The sequence below is a fragment of the Monopterus albus genome, unplaced genomic scaffold, assembly GCF_001952655.1.
Source record: "Monopterus albus unplaced genomic scaffold, M_albus_1.0 scaffold172.1, whole genome shotgun sequence".
In the NCBI taxonomy this organism is placed as follows: Eukaryota; Metazoa; Chordata; class Actinopteri; order Synbranchiformes; family Synbranchidae; genus Monopterus; species Monopterus albus.
Genome location: NW_018128052.1, coordinates 1,632,327 through 1,639,069, shown reverse-complemented (window position 1 = coordinate 1,639,069; position 6,743 = coordinate 1,632,327).

The following is a 6,743-nucleotide window of genomic DNA, read 5'->3' as shown; positions in this document are numbered from 1 at the left end:
ACCACCTTTGGAGGTGTATCCCATTTTGACTTTGGGACTTCCAGCCTGTACTCGGCATAGATGTTTCTGTACACTATGCCAGCCACTTGGTTATGGCGTTCCACGTATGCCCTGCCTGCTAGCATCTTGCACCCCACTGTTATGTGCTGGATTGTCTCAGGGGCATCTTTGCACAGCTGCCCTAGGGTCCTGTCTGGTATAGTAGACCGCGGCCTCTAATGATCTTGTACTTAGAGCCTGTTCCTGTGCAGAGGATTAGTGCCTCTGTGCTGTTTTCCAATCCAGCTTTGTCCAGCTACTGGTAAGGTTTTTCGATATCAGCCACTTCTTCTATCTGACCGTGGTACATACTGTGCAGGGATTTGTCCTTCCATGACGGTTCCTGCTCTTCCTTCCCTTGTTCCTCTGGTTTCTGCTGCCTGAGGTGTTCACTAAGCACGTCATCACTTGGGGCCATCTCCATGATGTATTCATGGATCTTTGTCGTTTCATCCTGGATAGTGGCCCTGACGCTCACTAATCCTCGGCCTCCTTCCTTCCGTTTAGTGTACAGTCTCAGGATGCTCCTCCTTTGGCCAGCTTATTATGCCAGCACAGTACCTGACGACCAGCAGGGCATATATGTTAATCGCCCAGATTTTGTTCTTTCCATTCAGCTGATTTGTCAGGACTTGCCTTACTCTCTGCAGGTACTTGGTAGTTGCTGCTTTCCTTGCGGCCTCTTCATGGTTCCCATTTACCTGCGAGATCCCAAGGTACTTATAGCTGTCCACAACATGTGCTATGTTGCCTTCTGGTAGTAGAATCCCCTCAGTCCTGACTACCTTTCCTCTCCTTGTTACCATTCGACCACACTTATCCAGTCCAAATGACATTCCGGTGTCCTGGCTGTAAATCCTAGTGGTGTGGATCAATGAGTCGATGTCTCGTTCACTCCTAACATACAGCTTGATGTCATCCATGTAGAGGAGGTGGCTGATAGTTGTTCCATTCCATAATTGGTATCCGTAACCACTCTTGGTGATGATCAGTGCTATGCAGTACAGCAGCAGTGAGGACAGAGCATCTCCTTGGTAGATACCGCACTTGATGTTGACTTGTGCAATTGGCTTGAAGTTGGACTCTAGGGTTGTTTTCCGCATTCCCATTGAGTTCTTGGTGAAGGTTCTTAGAGTCCTGTCGATGTTGTACAGTTCCAAGCATTCCAGGATCCATGTGTGAGGCACTGAGTCATAGGCTTTCTTGTAGTCAATCCAGGCAGTGCACAGGTTGGTGTGCCTAGTCTTGCAGTCTCGAGTGACTACTTTGTCAACCAGTAGCTGGTGCTTTGCTCCTCTGGTGTTACTACCAGGCAGGTTATTGGGCGGTAGTTGGATGGTACTGCTCCCTTCTGAGGGTCCTTCAGGATCAGGACTGTCTGGCCTTCAGTTAACCACTCGGGGTGGGTTCCATTTATTAGTAGCTGGTTCATTTGTCCCGCTAGGCGCTCATGGAGTGAAGTTAGCTTCTTGGTACTTGAGACCCACTCTTGAATGTCTGCCATTGTGATGATTACTGGGTCTTGTGCAGGGAGGTTGCTGTGGTCTGCTCTCAGGTTCACCAGCCACTGGGCATTGTTGTTATGTGATGCCTTCTTCTCCCTATGCTATATATCCTTGCTTGCAAATATGAGGGAAAACAGTCTTTTTAGAGCTAAATCAAGGATTGAGAGAAATAAATTGCAATGTTATGAATATAGATGTCTATATTGTCCAGATGAGATGATCTAAGAGACAATGTGAATCACGTTGCAATCACATTTAATATAACAGCTTCAGCATCCTGAAATATACATTTTCTGTCTTACCAAACATTTTTCCAAAATTACCTCAAAATTTAGTATTTTTCTTAATATTTCTATTTATTAATATCCTGTACCTTGTTCCTAATAGTGTGCTGTAGTATTGCACCGCTAATAAAGGACTAACTCTGTGACCTACTTTCCAGCTCACCATACTCTGCCCACTGCTGATTGGCTGGACATACCTGATCAAATCAAGTGTGGCTGGAGCAGAGAAAATAGGAAATATACTGTGCTGAGGGTGAGAACTGCTGCTGTGTTTCATTACATCAGTTACATTACACTAATTTAAGACCAGTTGGTTTGAAAATAATTATTTTAGTAACTTGTCATTGATAACATGATACTCCCTGACATTTCGGACTTTGCTGGAAGAATGAAAATTGAATCGCTGTTTAAACTGTTACATTAGTAGTTGATGTCACACATTTTTCTAAACATTAGGGTCATCAATAAAACACATTTGATCTGGTGAACACCGGGCCACTTGCCAAGCTACACTTCAGAATAGATTGAAGAATAAACATTTTTTTTAAAGTAGGATAAGCCCTGCAGTAAAAAAGCTATTGTTTAATTTTCTCCCAGGTTTTAGAATTACATGTGCAGCCCAGCAGCGGTCCACACTACATCGTGAACCAGGACATGAACCAGCTGCTGTGCAACTACTTCATCACCTCCTCATATAACACCTATTTGATGGGTGATCAGCTGATGTCACAGTCCAGGGTGGACATGTATGCCTGGGTGCTGCAGGCCGGCTGTCGTTGTGTAGAAGGTCAGCATCGACATGGAGCACACATAACATAGATACACGCTGTACATAGACTTACAGCATACAGGAACAGTTTAATACAGTGTTCAAAAATCCTGTGTCGGTTTTAAAAGCAAGTAGCAGTGCAGATACTTTTGGACTGACACTCTATCGCACTGTGAGAAGCAACGGATTCACAGCAATTTGGCAAACAAGCCACTTAACCTCTGCTTTAGAGATGGGGCTTTAACAAATCTGAATTTTTTTAAATGCCTTGATGAATCTTTCTTATTATTTGGTACATTAACGAAGGTTTTTTTTTTAATGCCAGAAGGGGAGGAGGAACCAAAATGGCACAAAGAAACACTTGGTGGGAACTGGTATCAGATTACAAAACAGACCGACGTGAGAGCTGTGACCGTATTTTGGCTGTGCACATAGGGAAATGAGCTTCACTTGGTGAGAAAATCATTTCCTTCCATGCATATTAATATGTGCAATTTGGACACTTTAATCCAAATTCAAAATGCCTCTCAGCAGTGGATGTGTGGTGCATATATTTTTACTTGTGACTCAAGTATGAATTAGCTCTCTAGCTCTAGCAGAAGTAATATTATACCCTGTGAGGTGTATGCACACAGGAAATATAGTTTAATAAGAGTTAAAAGTATGTATCTATAACTTATTTATTGCCTAATAAATCATATTGTTTGTTTTCACCACTACTTCTGAGAATGATGTTTCAAGAGAAAACAGTGGAGTCTCAGGTGTTTCCCTTAGATCAAACTGAAATGTTAATGCAAAATAATGCAAGATTAAAATAGAATTTCTCTCTCTATATATATATGAAATGAAAAGTCCAGTTTCTGAAAATGATTTGTCATTTCATCATGAAGTGAGACTTTCAGTGATTTAGCACATAACATCAGCCTCTGCAATATTATTATCTTGACTTTGCACATCTAATTTGTTTTACAAGGACTTCAGTAACTTTTTTAAATACATCTCCTCTGTGAAATTCATAATGCAGGCCCATTGTGGCCTGTAATGAAAGCATTAGCATCTGAAAAGACTTTAGAGTAACTACTTGCACATGACCATTTTCATTAGCTCAGCATTATCAGATTTCCCTGTGTATGATTACTGCTATCAAAGCTAAGCAAAAATAATCTGCCAAATTATTTGGTTTAAGTGATGCCAACAGATGTTTTCAATCAGCCTCCATGAAATTAGTTATCAGAGGGAAGTTCCCATGAACTTGAAGAAGGTTTGAATCTGGATGTGGAGCAACAGTAGCCTCTGGTGGCAATACATACACTGCAAGATGGATGCAAGAGAGTAGAGCAGTAAAGGGCCTGTATCTCTGAATTTATGTGATTTTAAATATTTCAGATAAATTGTAGGTTTATGTCTATGAGGGTAAACAAAATTTTCCTACTTTTTAACCAGGTTGCAAAAGGTAATTTAACAAGTTAATTCTCTGAGTAATTGTTGTGGTTGGAAAACACCCAAGCTCTGAGACTGGGCTGTAAATGTCTTTGCTACCGATGCCTAGTGTGCAGAATGGTTACCAGATATGACATGTGCAGCCAATTCTGTATCTCACTCCCAGTTCCTTTGGGACTGTGCCACTGAATGAATAAATTAATCAATAAATGAAACAGTGGTCAACAATGTCATTTGTATTTTCCTGAGTGGTTAAACCAGTGTCTATATAGTTTAGGCTATATCTTTATTTTATTGAACAGACTGATTAGAAATGGAAATGTTTTGCCTATCTAACATTTTTAGACATGCACAAGGAATCAGAGGTTCCCAGGATCTATTACATGGTGCTTTGTTCACAAAAACACAGTCACACATAAGCCAGCGTGCGCAGATGTGTGTAGGCCTATTGTACCTTGAACAGTGGTTAAATCACTGGGCTGTAAACTTGCTTTGCACTTGTTGATAAAAAGTGCCAGTGGTGTGACGTTTGCTTCAGAAACATCATCTGTTCTCAGCCATACACCCTGCTCCTGTTTGTTCCTCCCTTCCTTCCTGGTGTGCGCCTCCTGACAATGCAATCAGCTTCCCACGTCATGAACAACCTCCCATAGCAATTTTTTCATCATAATTAAGAAGTATAAAACAAATTATTTATGAAACCACAAACAGATGAATATTTCTTTTGAAGTAAAGATGTTTTGTTTTTCTTGTGACATTTGACATTAGAGGTAGCCATATTGCTGCATAATGAAACCTTTGCCAATCCCAAGAACAAGGCAGTGCTGTATTCACTATGTCATTAAGGGAGGTCACACGCCAGCCATAACATGCGCTGCTTTTTGAGCATTCATACTCTGCCACCACCCCAGCTTCTACCTGTAGGCTCTGTTTATTTATGGTTCCTCAGGGGGGAGGTTATTGATTTCCTCCTGTTCTTGCTTTGTCTGGTTTAAAAATGTATGCTCTCTGGGAGGGGTCCAAACAGAGTCTGACGCCAGATCTAAATTTATTTTCAGTAAAATGTTTCTACCTAATTTGTTGTCTGTCTGAAAATCAGTTACCCAGTCTTAATTTGATCATCAGTCAGCAGATGACCTTGACTGTGCAGATACATGAATGTGCAGTGTTTGGTATTAGAAGGATGTTTTTAGATTCATCTACTGCTGCCAAATTTGAGTTTAAGAAATGTATACTGTGAAATCATAGCAAATGTTCAAGCCAATCACTGATCAATAAACATGTGATGTGAAAACTTGAAATATTCATCACATGCTGTAAGAATGGACTTTTAAGTGAAATAAGAAACATTTTGTGCCCAGTGGTTAGAGTTGTAATCCTTAACAATTTTAGTCCTGGTTGGCAACACCAGTGGTTAATAGTGGTCATGCTAAGAACTTTTTAATAATACAAGTCTTTCTCTACAAATCAGTCATTTATCAATAACTGAAGGCTGGAAACATGCTTTGAAAAGCTACATATTAGTAATTTCCTGTGAACCACTTCTGCATGTGTGCGACATTTAATAGCGAATTTCTCAATTAATGCAAACCATTAACACATTTAATGGCTAAAACTGTGTCAAAAATGTTTTGTTTGAAATAATAAAAATTGTAAAATTATCAATATACAGCAAATGTTGCAAACTATGGGTGAGCATTCCTATGGTAGCCCAGTATACATCTTAAATGATGTTTTGATCTCTTACTGGGCTACATGCAAGGTTTAAAATATGCTGGGCCTCATGACAGAAGACACTGTTTTCTAGCCCTGACCTACAGTACCTTTAAATTGACCTAGCATACTTTTAAGCTGCTTTTAATTCCTATTCTCAGTGTAGGTGTTAATACACTGCTGCAGCTTCTCATCTATATTGTATCTACTTGGGCTAAGTCGCCATGGCCAGCCCCACTGGCTTGATGAGGAGTTTAATCTGAATGCTGTGGCCCGTTCAGTAGTCCAGCTGTTATCCCTTCTTATCAAGCTCCACTAGTCCTACATGTAGTTACCAGATATATCAGAAAATTTACTCTCTCTGACCTAGTACAATATTTTGGCTTCACTTTTGCATAGTCACAAAAAGTGATGCGTTGTTGTCTATGTTTATATGCAGTCTACCCTTCATGTTAACTAGCATGCTAAGCCAGCCAACATTCCAACAACAACAAGTATGCTGCCTGAGCTTCTGCATAAAGCAAAAAATATTCACCCCTTGATAATCCACTCAACAAACCATCCAGGCCTTTTCAGCTACAACACATGGTCTGGTTTTAGATAAGCCATAGCTATCTTCTGAGGGCCTGCGAGCTGTTTGCCAGTCTCTTCCTGTCTTTAGCTGACCTGCATAATATGTGTTCATATGTGCTTGCTTCCTGACTTGGAACCTTGACAAATGGCACCTCATCTGTTCATACTACACAAAATTAAGCCAAAATAGTTTATACCAAATTTAAGTAGTGTGCAACTTTCTGTGTCTGCAAAAAAGCAACTGAATATGAGCAGAACAACTCAATATATAAAATGGATGATTTAAGAGTGATAACATTGAATCCTTAAAGCCCAAAGTTTTTGTTTTAATTTCTTCACTATGCAGCATACTCTTCAATGGTTAAGAACAATGTTTGAATAATTTGCGATGCTCTTTAGTTTGACAGTAGACTATACTCT